Source organism: Dicentrarchus labrax, unplaced genomic scaffold, assembly GCF_905237075.1.
Source record: "Dicentrarchus labrax unplaced genomic scaffold, dlabrax2021, whole genome shotgun sequence".
NCBI lineage: Eukaryota > Metazoa > Chordata > Actinopteri > Moronidae > Dicentrarchus > Dicentrarchus labrax.
Window position 1 is genome coordinate 15,285,319 of NW_026136724.1, and position 15,441 is coordinate 15,300,759.

Here is a 15,441-nt window from a genome sequence, read left to right on the forward strand (position 1 = left end):
TCCCCTGTGAGCAGTGTCATTATTTACTGAGTATCCAGTATTATTAAATGATTCTAAATCAAGGGCTGGCTTCAGTCTTTGAATTCCAAAGTAGAAATTTGTACTTAAGCTTTTTACATACAAGATTCAGTGTAAGATCCTCCTTCAGGTAAACCAGAGAATACACACACAGCTACACAATGCTGAGGTCCAGATAGGATTCTGACCTTTGAGTCTGAGTGGGCCATCTGTGCCAGAAGGAATGGATAGGAGTCAGCAATTCTCCTGCCTCACTAACAGCCACCCCTCTCTTGGGACAGTAAACGACAGAGCATGTAAAGAGATTTTCAGGTCACACATTCCATAAGCACATTCTCCTGCTACACAATTGACATTGGATCTGTAGCTCAATTTGATAAAGAAATGGTGGGATAATTTGTGTTTAAACTTTGAAACCCAAACCTGCAAACTGACAAAAATCTGCCTCAGTGATGGACTGGATGACTGTCAGCGATGTTGATGTAGCTCCATATTTTTGGGAGGAACTGTGGAACATTTAATAAGCCCTTTGCTGCTTTCCCTTAAAAGGACTTTAGCTTGTCCTGATCGGCAAATCCAATCACTTCCAGTCCAATTGCACATGATGTTTTTTCGGACGTTCGGAATAAAACTCCGGGCTTCCATTCTCCGTCCAAATGGAGCTGCCAGTGCTTCCACCTCTTAAATGATAGCAATGCGACAGATGGTACCTTCTTCTCTCAAAAAACTCTGCCAGGGCACTGATATGCGCAATACCGCTGCACCCGAACCAGCTGACTCTGCAAAACCCAGAGTTTGGATTAAGACTGCAATCCTTTGCAGCACTCTGAATCCCCCAGGTTGCTTAGCAGCAGGCAGAAAAAGAAAAACATTTGGCTCGTTTTGACACACAGACAAAGGAGGGAACTAGAAGAGCTGGTTTAGCAGGAGCCGAGGGCATGGGGGGGGGGCAGAGGGCACCGAGCACCGAGCAGGAAGGTGACTGTGTTTAAGTCCGGCTTTACCTCTCCAAACACTGGCTAGCACAAGGCCTCAGCAGCTGGGGAGTGTGGGTATTGTAGTTTGAAGTTACTGAGGTCAGTCAGCATGAAAGACAATGAGAGATTATCATATTTAGGCCTGTTTTCTTTTTTAGTGCAACATCTCTCTGCTGCACACAGCTTAATTCTCCTGTTCGATCTTGGTGGAAGCAGGTCAAAGATTCCCAGGGTGTGTCTGACTATATGGCCCAGTGTGGTTTCTTTTGTTTGAAAATATTATCGACTGGGGGGGTGAATGAAAACCATCCAAAACTAACACAAGCGATCCAGATTTAACAGGATTTTGCAATCCTCCCTGGGCAGGGTTTTGCAATGACTCATTTGTGTAAGATGTTTTGACACATTTTTTCATCTCTGAAAAACAAGAAGTGGATTGCAGTGCTTGTGCCCGTTTGGAAACGTATCATTTTGATTTTGAAGTGATTCTTACATAAACATACCCCTAAATGGGTTTTTTTAAAGACTCAATTTGTGCTTCAGTTCACTTTAATATTTCCTTAAGGCAGGCCAAATGATGGAAATGAACTTCATTATGATTTTATGTAAATTAAGAGATGCAAGACATCAGCATAACTATCTTTTAATGTTATTAAACCAATCCATATTCACTCCATCCAACTCCTATTGCAACATATGTCAGAACATCATCAAATTGTCGTCTAAGAATTGCATTGGAGTTTCAGCTTGGCACTGATGAAACAGCTGTGTAATATTTTCTTCCCTCCCCTCCCACTCACATAGCAACAGAGGTCACCCTGTAGAGATGGTCTGATTAGGTAGAACGCTCTGGAAGGTGTGGCTGATTACCACTAAAAAGATAAGGAGAACAAGCAGAGAGATTGTTGTAGTCTGATGATGTGATGTGCTGTGGAATGAAAACATAGTCAGGCTAGTGTTACAGTAACTGACCTTAACATGGACTGAATTTCTACTTAGGCATTTTATATTATTTTTTGACAACACACTAAAATGTCAGCTTACTCTGTGCTCTGTCCTCGGAGTCTGTGGCAGCATTTACTATGTACACTGAGCCTGAATGTTGTGTACAAGCAATATGTTGCTGTCTGGGAACAAAGGCATGGTGAGTGACAGTGTGAGCTTGTGTGTCTGCTAACAGGGGGGCCAGACATCTGGGACCCGCTTTATTGCCAGCAAGATGACAGGGTAGTCCTCCTGCAGAGTATGTGTGTGTGTGTGTGTGTGTGTGTGTGTGTGTGTGTGTATGCATGTGTTTTTATGCTCCCCTGCTTTAAGGACAAAAGCTCTGCCGCAGCTGCATAAGTCACACAGCCCTTTTCCAAATGTGCCTCACACTGTGGGCTTTGTGTGTATTTAGGGTACTTCACTACTTCTCAAAGTCGGGTGCAGGGGTGAGGGTTGCCAGGCATCCCCCAGCAAGGGGAAAGTTTGATTCTGCTGTTTTATTACCACTATTAAATGCAGAAACAACTAAAAAAAAAAATCTGAAATCTTTCCCTTTAAGTATCTGGTACACACTCTTATTAAATGTGTGTCCAGGGCCCAATATTTACTGACCTGTACAGCCGGAAACCACATCAACCAACATCAGTACTTTAGTGTGTTTATCCACTGAGTTTCCAATTTATTAGTATCCTTGTGCTCCTCGAGAGAGTGTGCGTCATTCACATACTCCAAGGACAAGTTGACTCCTCTTTGAAACAGATCCCTGCCCTGCCTGTGTGTGTCTCCAGGGTATATAGGCTATACCAGCTATCTCTCCCCTTCCTCTCAGGGCGCTATTCATCCTCAGCGCTGACATCTGCTTTGCCCCTGCTGCACACGCCCTTCCCAACAACATCCATACTGGGACAATGAACAAAATAGAAGACAGTGGGGACAAAGACCTCCGGCTTGGGCTGGCCACGTTACTAATGTTGGGTGGACTGACTGAGGGAGGGGTCTTTAGGGAAGAGGTTACTATAGCGTGACAGTCAAACCGTGGAAAGCCTGCTTTTGTGCTGGTGTCAAAGTGACTTAACTTTCCTCCTGCAATCCTATTAAAGCTGTTACATATTTATGTATTAAGTAACGCAACCACTGCCATATTTGAAATTTCCTTAATTTCTCTTGATGGTTTCTTTTAGAGAAAACTGATATACCATATATATAATTTTTTTCACTTTTAGAAACACCATTTTGTTTTAAAATGTATAATGTATATGCTGTGTGTGTGAATATACAATGTTGTTTTATACCAATGATACTTAGTTGAGCACTACATACTGACTGCATTATTAGCAAATGGTAGTGTCTGTAAATGTTTTTTATGTAACAAAATACAGTTCTACTATAGAAGCTAGTTTAAAGTATTAAAGTAGTTAGTTGCCTGATACTCAGACTGAAGGTACGGTGTAGTTGTGCACAGCAGTATAGAGTTGACACGGTCACACCAGCATTTAAAATGGCAAAGTTCTGGCACTGTATCATGAGGTCTTAACGGCACCGACATTTGGGGGAACGGAGAACCAGAGAGTCCAAAATGGAGGAAGATATTGTAGCTTATTAAGTGTTTCACACTAGCAAACTAGGTTTTAAAGCTCCCCACCTCCTCCCTTCAATTACTCCTTTTATTTAATTAAATTATGTTTAAAAAAGTAAGTAAGAGGACAGTAGCATGGAGATGGTCATCCACTAGCTTTATGGGTCGTCCCTGTGTCACTTTTAGTACATGCTGCTGTGCTCTCGGGGATAGGGCCTTTATTCAGGAAGTGGGGATTTACATTTCTGGTTTGGTTAGAAAACATGGTGACCAGTTGACCAGTGACCAGTATAAATATGAATGACTGGACTGTTCAGCTGCTACGATGCTACTTTATTCCAAAATGCAATGGGGTTACAATAGAATTAACTGAATTGTATACATGTTAATACATAATGCATGGAATATATTTATTAATTTTTAATTTTTACAGCATCAGCTTCTGGGTGGCGAGACATCTGTCACTGCTGTATGTCTTTCTATGAGCTTACCAGTCTTGTACTGTCTTATATGTAAAGTCTTTTTATGGCAACTGAGAAAAAGGGGTAGGCTAAAGTAAGAGCGCGTGATTTGATCTGTATCTCTTCACGGTCTATCTTCAGCAACCCTCTACTTCCTCATGCAAAAAATAGATTATCTCATTACTCACCCTCTTATCTCTTTTTCACCAGATTTTCATCTTCTCATATCACTTATTTTTCTCCCCCCCCCCCCCCCCCGCCCTTCGCTCCTTCATACCCTCTCCACCACCTCGTCTATCTTTATCCCTCCTTCTCCAAGCTGGCGGTGTCACCTGTCAGCTCACACTCCCACAGCAGAGGAATTCATTCCAGAGTGTGGCACCAGGCCTTATTGGGGTAAGGTGAGGGGGCTCAGTGGGAATCACGTGATAGAGGGGGCCTTAGTATCCACAGCACCCTTTTGTTTTCGTGGCTAAGATGTTAGTGTCTCTGAGTGAGGAAGAAAAATGAATAAATGAGAGGAAAAAACAGAAATAGAGTTGTTTTGGGCATCCATGTGAAATATGAGTTCTTCATTTTCTGCATAAGGGGGTGTTAAGTGACTGATTGTTTGAGCACTAGGTTTGTCCATAACTTAAATCTATAGTATCGGTAAAGACAAGACATTTTGTCCGTCTGCTGTTTGGTGCTGGGCAGGTAGCTTACAGTGAAGTTTTTTTTTTTTTCTTGTTTGTTTTTTTAAAGCTGAAATGGCTTCCTGTTGTTGTTGGAAACAAACAGAGTGGTGACTCTGGTCCTGAACCGAAACAGTAAATCTGAGGGCCATGAAACCAAATGAATTAAATTAAATTATCCAACATGCTCCCATGTTTCTATATAGATGCACACTGAGAATTCCCTTTAAACTGTTAAAAAGTACATCTGGAACCAGCAGCTCTTCCCACTTTGCAGCTCTTTAAGAAACAAACTGAAACTCTGTTTATGTTTTTAGAGTCCGTCCCACATTATGGTCCTAGTCAGCAGCAGTGATACCAACAAGCCCTGCGTCCTAATGATAAGCTAACAGGCTAACCACCACTGATGTCTTTATCCGTTTGTATTCTCCCACATATGGTTATCTGAAAGTCGGCGGTCAGACATGGAGGCAACATATTCCTGTGGTCAGCCTCTCCCATTCAGTAGGCAACGCTCTTGCCCACTCAGAGGGAGAGAAAGAGGGAAAAAATCTGCCACCTAAATATAGTCTAGCCTTGGGGCTCAGCAAGAGGCCCGCTGCAGGAGGTCTGGCCACACACACGGTGGTAAAAGTATGTATACATGCACACACATACCTTCAAACACACACACGCACGAACAGATTTATTTAATTTCAAAAAGCCATAGAAAAACGACAGAGGCACTCACAATCAATCAAATTCTCTTTATATGTGTGTGGACTTTTCATTCAAACACATGTGGATTGAAGGTCACTCAGTGGTCTTTGGCTTTTGTGTGATGAGGAGAAACCCCCCCCAGTGAGAGGCATTAGAACAGAAGTCATTTAACAATCATCAAAACACGTGGTTCACATCTTCAAATTCTGCACCTGAACTGTTGTTGACTTCGAGCTGCCGTCACATTACAGACTGTGGATGCATTTTGAAGACAATAATCCTCATGTAGACGATCGGAGTTTGAACTTAATCGCTTGAAAATGATTTCTCAGCTCCGCGGCAGAAGAAGAAAGCTGTTTTCCGCCTTTTACCCTGGAGCACGTGTTCATTTAAAGCCCCCACTGCTTGTAAACACGTTGCAGCCTGCTAACCTCGAACCACATGATCAGCCTGCTGTGCCTGGCTGGTTTCACTGTACGGTTGGTGGAAATGCAGGCTTGGTTTCTGGTGGTTTAGGTTCAGTTTTCTGAGAAACTGACAGGAAAAAGACAAGAGAACACAGCTCAGCTGTTTCCTGTTTATGTTGACGGGAAGATATAATTTGCTAGCAAGAGGCAACATAGATAAGGATGATTTAGCGAAGTGAATCGGGAAAGATGAGCTCACAAATTAGAGATTAGACTCAGAAAAAAATTGGGAGATCGAGAAACAAAGAGGAGAAGTGGCTTATTAGAGGTATAAAAATATGGTGTGAATAAGAAAAAGAGTTTGTGAAAGAAAGAAGAAATGTTTAAAAAAAATAGAAAGACTTTGAGAACTGAGAGGAAATATACTGAGAGTAGAAGAGAGAAAGCAGCTGACAGGAAGATCTGCGCCTCTTCTTCTCCACTATGAACACAGCTGTGTGAAAACACACACACACACACTTTGTCAAACGGCTTCAAAACACCCACAGTCAAGACGCAACAGTCAGCAGCATCCACGTGTAAGCGCAAACACACAGGCGTAAAATGTACAGAACACACTGTGCCAGGGTCGAAAAAGGGAACACAACTTAATTACTCACAAATCCACTTGAGCAGGCACAAAAGCATGTACACACACACACACACACACACACACTCGGCCTTGTAGATTCACCACAACAAGGAGAAAGAAAAAAAGCACATTTGAGCTTATGGTGAGACCTACAGTCAAAACATACTCACACGCTGATAACAAATTATTATTTTATTTTCAAAGTTTGATTTTATTGACTAGCAATGAGCTACCTTGTTACCAGCATTGGACTTAAAATAGAAACAGTTTCCAGAAATTATGACAGTAATAACTAAGCTAATTTATTCCAGTTTAACTGGTAAACACTGAGTATGTTTGTGTCTCTGGGTGATCCGGCTGACTCCTGTGGTGGTGAGATATGGATGATAAAGCAACGGCAAAACATTTAACGTGCAAAAACAGCCGTGACCTACATAAGAGCGGCAGCTTAATGAGTAACTGTAACAGACTAATTTCCCTACGGGACTAATATGTTACTCATTACCCATAAAACACCATGAAAGGTACACAACCTGGAATTGGATAAATAAAAAAGGTTATGCATGGTAATCCTAATCCTATATGCACAGGTGGAGCCCTGCGATGGGCTCTATTGACTTGATGAGACAAAGCATTACATGTATTTTTGTTAGCCAATCGCGATGTGATTCCTTTTCCCTTTCCCCTTGTTGCCTAGGATGATTTATCAAGTATGATCGTGTCCCTGCCGTTGGCTACAGATACTGCCCCCTTTTTTAAACTTGCCTCTGCTTCACTAACCTACACACATTCAACAGTTTTTCTCTGTCAGACGGTCTCTTTAGTTGAGCTTCGAAAAGATGAAACATGACCCTTGAACGGGACCCCCAGTCAGCAGTAGATAGTAGTTTGTTTAAAATCAATTGGATGCATCTCAACAACACTTTTTGCTGGTTATCAGTGTTTTCTTTGGGTCTATCGTCTTGTCCCTACTCATGTCATCAAATAATCTTATTAGGACTTAGGACCCAGCGTCCCTGGGATGATTCGCGAGGTAAACCATTGAAATACGAGGTTCATGTTACATGTTGGTTAGCTGGCTTGGTGGAATTCTCTGGTGTGCTTGCTCTATGGCCCGCAAGATGCAGAAGCATAGAATATGACAAAGATCTGGGTCATTTTACACCTGGAAGTCTAACTTTTTTGGCTTCATGTGCCACTGAGCAGCTTTCATATAGGAATGAACAGAGCCCTGCCTCCAACGGTGTATCCAGTTCTCCTCAATACAGTCATGGCCTGAATGCAACCTTAGCAACAGAAGCACTGTCAAAACCTCATACAATTGATTAAATTAATATACTATTGTCCTCTATTGTGCTTAAATATTACTTGCTGGTAGTAGATACCCATGCAGCTTAAAATATGAATGGTTGATACCCCAGCCAGAGGACCAGAGGTCATGTATGAGAAATTACACTGAGTAATGAAAGCCAGTGAAATAGAGGCTAAACCAGAACTGAGGTGGGTCTCATCCATACAGCCTGTGTGTATTAAAACTGTCTATGTGGAGAATAAAACAGTAATCTATGGGACAGCATGGAGAAGAATAGAGAGTGGGTTAATAGAGGGAAGGTTTAAGTGTGCCATGGGATGCAGATAGAGGGGATGTTTTTCATGTTGCTGTATACAGTCCATTATCATCTCCTACTGTTTTGGACCCTCAGCAGTGATCGTAAACCGTTTTCGTTGTTGGCAGTACAGTTATTGAGCTTACCAGAGGTAGATGAAGACAGACTGAGCAGCTGGAGGACAATGGCTGCAAATCAGAGCCTAGAGGAGGGAAAATGAAAGACAGAGTGGGAAAAAAAGATGATAAAGGGAGACTGTTGAGCAGCCACAGGGATGGGATTTTTCTCTTTATTAATTTTAACAGTGGGAGACATTGGAGACGCCCGGTCTTTGCTGATGTGCACTGATGAGGTAGATCTATTATCCCTTATTGATTTCACTTATTGAATTAATATCACAGAGGGGGGGATGCAGAGAAAGAGAAGGGGAAATAGGGGAAGGACTCATAAGATTTGATATATGGAGCTGCTGCTCAATATTTGGAGGATTTCTGTCATATTTTATACATTCAGTATTACTTTCCCTGTTTCTTCCAACTTTCAACACAACCCAAAAAAGAAAGACATCGACAATACGTGAGGACACACACATACTCCACCACCCCCATCGCAGCTGTTGGGGTGTGGTGAGGGGGAGATACGTGCCACAACCCCTCCGCTTGCATTTGAATGAGTTCTAGTAGGGTTTAGAGCAGGCTTGGCTGGAATGGGTTGGAACCATTCCACACATTCCTGCGCCACCATGCACTCTCTGTTGCCCTACTTGTGTCTGGGTTGGGAAATGCACGTACAGTTCTCCCACGCACTCAAACTCCCACAAGTACACGGCGAAGGGGGGAAGCCATCTTGCTTTTCCTTGTTTCCAGATTGTAAATAAAAGGCTTGAGAAGAGCACACGGGAAAGATACAAGTAGGTGAGCGCAGCACACAGGCACAAACTTCGCTCTGAAAAAAGGCTCTGTATCTTGATTTGTACACCCACGCCCTGTACATGCAGGCACACAGACATGAAAGTAAAATAAATAAAGTTGAATATACTGATTTGCAAACATATAGACTTTGCAAGCTCCTTTAATGTAAGTAACCACAGTTCACCGTGTGCTCCACAGGTTTATATCACAGTGAACACATGATTGAGAGTGTGTGGGCAGGGGGATTCAACTCTTAATAACTCTCATAAGGGAAACATCTGCTACCCTTCATATCTCCGTCCACTTCTTTTTTATTTTTATCTCCCTCCATGTCTCTCATGCACTCTCCTCCTCACTCTATCAGCTCTGTGAAGTTGTTTCTCTCCTGCGTTTCTCTCATCTGTTTCCTTTCTTCTCTGTCCTCTCTCTCAGCGTGCCCCCAGCTTTTGGCTCCTCGATGACTCTCCACCACAGCTGGGGTTGTTTTTGAACCACCGAGTGCATCAGCAACCGAAAACAACTGTGCCGCATTTCTGTGAAAAGCCACTCCACTCCTTGTAAAGAGAGTGCTGACCTCTTCAAAAGGCACCATTTTTTTTGTCCCTGTCTTCTTGTCTCGCTCTGTCCTTCCTTGCATAGTTCTATTTTTACATGACTATTGGTTCTGAAATGTAGAGTAGACTCAAACAGCTGTGATTCACATCCTACATCTTGCCATAAGTTCACTTTGCCAAAACACAGAAATCCAGGGTGCGCCAAATAACACAGAAAAGGAGATAACAGATTTTGGTTTTCTTGGAAATGTCAAATACAGGCCACCGTGACCTTCTCAGAGGGCTGACAGAGGCAGGAAGCTGCTCGATACATGACAAAATTAAGTTATAATCGTAGTTAAATTGGATTTAAAGAAATGAATGTATTAAGATCAAATCCTCTGTTCCTTTTCTATCTACTCCTTATTTCTACCATGAAATACATTCTTAGAAAAAGGACAATCCTTAAATTAGCTAGTACAAATGTGCACCTAGGCATAGTCCACAGTTTAAGGGAGAATCTAAAAGCTACTCTTAGAGTTTGCGCTTTATTCCTGCTTGTCTCCATTCAGTTCTCTTCCTCCTGATTCCTCTATAAGGATAAAAAATGGAAATGATACACTATGTAGATCCACCATGTAAACTGCAGTGGCAATTCTGGAACATGAAAGCATTCTTTGACTGTGGCTGCATACGCTTGGCCTACTTTTTGATTCCATTAAATTATTGGGTGGGTGGGAGGAAAGGCTGCGCTGTCTTTTAAGTATTAGCAAGCTGGATGTCAGATGTATATGTGTGTGTGTGTGTGTGTGTGTGTGTGTGTGTGTGTGTGTGTGTGTGTGTGTGTGTGTGTGTGTGCAATAGCATAACATGTATTTATTATTGTAATTACATATTATTTGACTTGCTTAATTTCCGAACATCCAAATATGTCAAAGTGCATTTACATATTCCCACTTCATCTTTACATTATATGTATGCGTTATGCAGTATCCAAGTGATCTATATGTGTTTTGCCATGACCATAAAATCTGCGCATTGAGTCTGTTTCACGCTGTGTGTCAGTCAATATAATGTTCTAGTAACTGCTAGACTTTATTATTAATAGCTATTGGTGAAAGGCTGATTACTGAGTGAGTGAATGATGGGGTGTTACTGTACTCTCATGTTTCCGTTTGAACCGACTGAGACAGGAGTGAAAAAATCCGAAATCAAAATGAGGATTGACCTTACTGACAAAGATAAGAACCTTAACTCGTAACGTAAACAAACTCAAATAAAGTGTGAAAAGAATGGAAATATTATAATATTTAAAGCAGTGAAACCTGGGGCAATATTTCATGCAAAAATGAGGGACGGTGACTTTGGACTTTGTGTTTTGTTGTCGGATTTTGCTCTTCGTAGCAATAGCCATTCAGCGTATTTGCATTCTGTGAGCACTCCTTTATTTGCATATTTCCACTGGTTCTGTCAACATTCTTGGCAAATATGCAAATATTATGAATACACAGGATATGATGCATGTCGAAATCTGAGGAGAAGAAACAGAGGCTTGTTAGCCATTGGCTATTGGGTAATCGATGGATTATTTTTTATTTATTTATAATAAAAAACACTGAAAGCATTCCTGGTTTGAACACGCTCAATATTTGGAGGTGTAGCCAAACAGCTAAAATCTCAGACTTATCTCAGGCTGTCACTGAATAGTGCACATTGTATTTAAAGCTACTCCATTTACTTTTTTTGCAAACAACAGAAAGTTCAGTATTTCTTACTAGACCACATCCTATATCCTTGAGGTCTAACAAAAGTGTCAAACACATTTCCGCCCTCGTGAAACATGGCAATTTTCGCAATACTTTAAATAATTCTCCCCGGCATATTACTGCCACCTGTTGATCAGTGGAATAGTGTGACACCATTTAAATTCAGGGATCTGTTATGGAGTATTTGAACGAGTAAAATCCCAGTTGGTTAAATGTAATCATTTGTTAGTTTTGTCTAGAAATTAAGAGAAAGATAAATAACAGTAAAACGAGCAGTTGTTGTATTTAGTCATTTTCCACCATTTAATGATGAATATGACTAAGGAACTGGCTGGTGAAGGCAAACTAGATCAGATACGATCACTTGTGCCTGCATTTGTTCCTGTCTGTCAGGAGTGAAATCCAACGTGACTAAGAGCATGATTGTCTGCAAAATTTCACAATGAGCTAGTGTGAGTAAGAGAGAGTTTTATGTGCACGTACTAAGTATCACGTCTTGATGTGTTTGTGTGTGTGCACATCTCTTTCTCCTGGGAAACAGAGTCTGCAGTTATCCAAGCGCCTTTAATCTGCCAGCATGGAACAAACCTGCTTAAGTAATTTCAGCCGAGGTATCCACAGTGAGGGTGTTTTTATAGCTTTTTTTTCTCTACAGAATTCAATATGGGAGCCAAACATAGGAAGACCTGCATGGTTTCTGCCAACAACAAAACCTGTTCAAAGAGAAAAACTAAAGCTTCCTCTCCCGCATCCCCGCACCTCACCAAGGACAACTTTGATGTCATCCAAAACAATGTTTATCTTCCCTCTGTGTACCACAGCTTTGTTTATGAGTTATCCCTATATGCTGCACTGATAGGTTTCTGTTTATTGTTCTTGGGTGTGTGTCACAGGGGAGGGAGGAGACAGCTGTCAGCAGTAAATAATAGTCTATACATTTGTGTTTTTTCTCTTAATTGGAGCAATGTTTGGGAATTGTGGCCGGTTCACATTTTAAAATAATGGAAAATAAATGTTTTAATAGCAAGTTGTTTGAAATTTCTGTAAAATGAACTCATATACTTTCTTGCTGAAAGTAAGATGAGAAGCTTGCTACCACTATCGTCTCTGTGAAAAGTGGGCCTAGAAAGTGATTAGCTTAGCTTAGCTAGCATACAAACTGGGGGCCAGGGGAAACAGATAACCCAGCCACAGTTTGATAAAATAGCACATAACCGTCTTTAAAACCACAACTGGTTGTTTTTACATTTGTTTGTATACGGATTAAATAAATGAGACATGGAAAGTTCATTTGTTACTTTATACTAGGCTAAGCTAAGCTAAGCTTCATATTTAATAGACAGACACGTGAGTGATATCAATCTTCTCATCTTACTCTCCTCAACAAAGTGAATAAACATATTTCCCTAAATGTCAAACTTTAACTCTTTAAGTCTGAGTTGCAGTTCTTTATTCATATATTTTTTTGGCTTTTATTATTTTATTTCTTTTATCTTTTTCTTTGTCCAATGATTATTTCCCTTAATTGTTACAAGACACAATTTAATATAACAAAATAAAAAGTAAAAAAAAAGGGACATCTTCAAATTGCTAAAACTTTATTGATCCCACACTGGGGAAATTCCTTTGATTCCACTTTTATTAAATTGACTGAAGCTTATCAAATCCTCATATTTAAGAAGTGAAATGTTTCATATTGTTAATGTCTTTAATATTTTGTTTTCTATTCATCAGCTTTCATTTATCCAACTATTTCCAGCACAAATTCAAGACACACATGTCCCAAACAGCATTTCAGCCATCTGATGCATATCAATGTGTTTCTGGTTTATGCTCCAGTACCAGCAGATGCTCACAGTCTGCATGAGTGTATACATTGTGGACAAGCTGGCAACTGTGCACATATGTGCGTTGTGCATGTGGACAATGCCACCAGTTGCTGTGGGTGGAAGCTCCCTGGTCGTCTGCCAGGGTGTGGGGAGGGACTGACCACGATATAATGGAGGGTGTGAGCTGACGGCGGGGGAGGGAGGCACAGGAGGAGGAGACGGAGGGGAAGGAGGAGGTGGTGAGACAAGGGGGGTGGTAAGCAGAGATAAAGCCAGACAGATGGGGCAGACAATGAGGCATAGACACCCACCCTGCATGTCAACAACACCCCCCAGCTTCCTTCAAACTTTAGCTATTCCATTATCTCTCCCCGTGTGCCAGACTTTCTTTACATTCTTGCTTCCCCGCCACATTTTTTTTGTCTTGTTTTTCTCCATTTCCTAGCTTAAGGTTGATTAAAGTAGCACAAAATATTGCATTGAGTTCTCTTTTGCCGCAACAACTTTTTGTTCACATTCTCCGTTCAAATAAACTTTCTTCCTCCTTCTGTTTGTTCACTGACCCTCCTCCTTTTCCTCTCTCCTTCCTCATTGTTCCCTGATCTGATAAGAAGAAACCTCGATACAGCTGCGGAGTAGGGGGGGCCATAAAAGGAGACTAAGCGAGATTATATAGATAGTATGGACAGGCATAGCTGTCACCTGTTGTGCTGAGTCCCCCTTGTTTGGAAAGCTGATCCCATCTCCCCTTTCTCAGGTTTCCACAAACAACCTCAGCTGTCAGAGAGTCATGGAGCTCTCTGTCTCCTTCCAATCTGTCTCTCATCTGTCTCTCGTGGCCCTCGATCGCAAAGAAAGAAAGGTCGGCTTTCATCAGTTTGTTCTCTGTTTAAGCCTCAGTGGCTTTGAACACCTCTTTGGAGAATGTTTTAGTTTAGACATCTGCACAAATATGATTTGGTGCTGCAAACAAACTGGTTACATAAAAAATTTCACACCCATTTCTTATTAAAACCCGGCAGAATCATTTTATTTGAGGGAAGCAGTTACATAATCAAACTCACCAGATGACTTTCATTCCCCCGAGATAGGCTTTAAAATGATTGCTTTGTGTGTTTGCAGTAATAAAACTCCATCAAAAGGGAAGCATGGTGGGATTGCAGGTATAGATGATAGATTATACTGTGGCTCACGGGACATTGTTTGTGAATTTAAGTAATGATTGATAAAATATCTGGTGATTAAAATAATGAATATACGGGGATAATTTCTGTACACATGATCCCACATGACAATGGCGAGAAATACTTTCCAAAATTTCTTCTCACACACACCCACACCAATTTAGAGCTGCTCACAAACATGTGCAATCATCTCAGGGAGTGTTTAGTGACATGTGCAGGCATGAACAGTACATAGTACTCCAACATTTATGAAAAGGTCACACACAGTGTGATTGTTTGAGGATGAGGTGGTGAGGAGACAGGAAGCCCTGGGTGCTCGCACTCCCATTCCGCATGAACAGAGCACTGATCCAAGAGCAAAGAAAGGATGAGGCCTTTTTCTATAAATATGACCTCTGACCTGCCAGTCCAACTAATGGAAAAAGCCGCTGTTTCACAAGACAGAAAGAGTCGCAGGGGGTGAAAGTAAGAGAATAATCAAAGTAAACATACATTTTTCTACAGCGAAGGAGATCTCTGTTTTGTTTGATGATAGACATAGTTTGTATACATGAGGAGGAAATGAATCAGGCATCACTTCACGACTCTTTTTGAGTCTTTACCCTAAGAATAATAATAGTTTATTTATCCACTACTTTTAAGAAGTTACAAAGGACTTTACGTGGTTGAACCAGGAACATTTGAGGACTGCAATGACGCAATAAAATCAGAAGAATCAAAAGAATATAAAAATATATACAGAATAATTATAAGAACAAGGAGTAGAATACTGTGGATATAAAAGCAGTTAGCTTCAGATCTACATCTCTTTGATGACTTTTGTAGTTGTTCATTTCAATTAATAATGAAATTAATGTTAACAAAACTATTGCAAACCCAACAGCTGTCAAAAAAGTAAAAAAAAATGGGTGACGTCTACATTAAAAAAATAGAAATAGTTTACAGTTAAACTTGTAAATAGTAGTTTGTCAACATTATCTGAACTCAAGGTCCACTCAGGTCCACTTGGCCAATGAAGGCCATAAAGTGGGATAGCCAATAAGTGAGCCCTGGGTTAAGATTATTGTGTCATGGCAACTGATTTCACATCTCACCAACATTCATGGTGTAACCGTTCTGCGTTAGATGTGATTCATGTCCAGTCATATCCTGCTGACGTCTATGGAAAGGCCTGGACCTTT

The 15,441-nt window shown here is 41.1% G+C and overlaps 1 long non-coding RNA gene across 3 annotated transcripts; it reads left to right on the forward strand.

Annotated features, from left to right (window-relative positions):
* The first annotated feature begins 4,269 nt into the window (after positions 1-4,269).
* On the forward strand, positions 4,270-13,624 carry LOC127358917 (uncharacterized). Of its 3 annotated transcripts, none has more exons than XR_007882563.1 (2): positions 4,270-5,326; positions 9,381-13,624. It is a non-coding gene; the product is annotated as an uncharacterized LOC127358917 (long non-coding RNA). The 3 variants fall into 3 exon arrangements; XR_007882565.1 differs by lacking the exon at positions 4,270-5,326 and adding an exon at positions 5,597-8,951; XR_007882564.1 differs by lacking the exon at positions 4,270-5,326 and adding an exon at positions 5,597-8,947.
* The last annotated feature ends 1,817 nt before the right edge of the window (positions 13,625-15,441 follow it).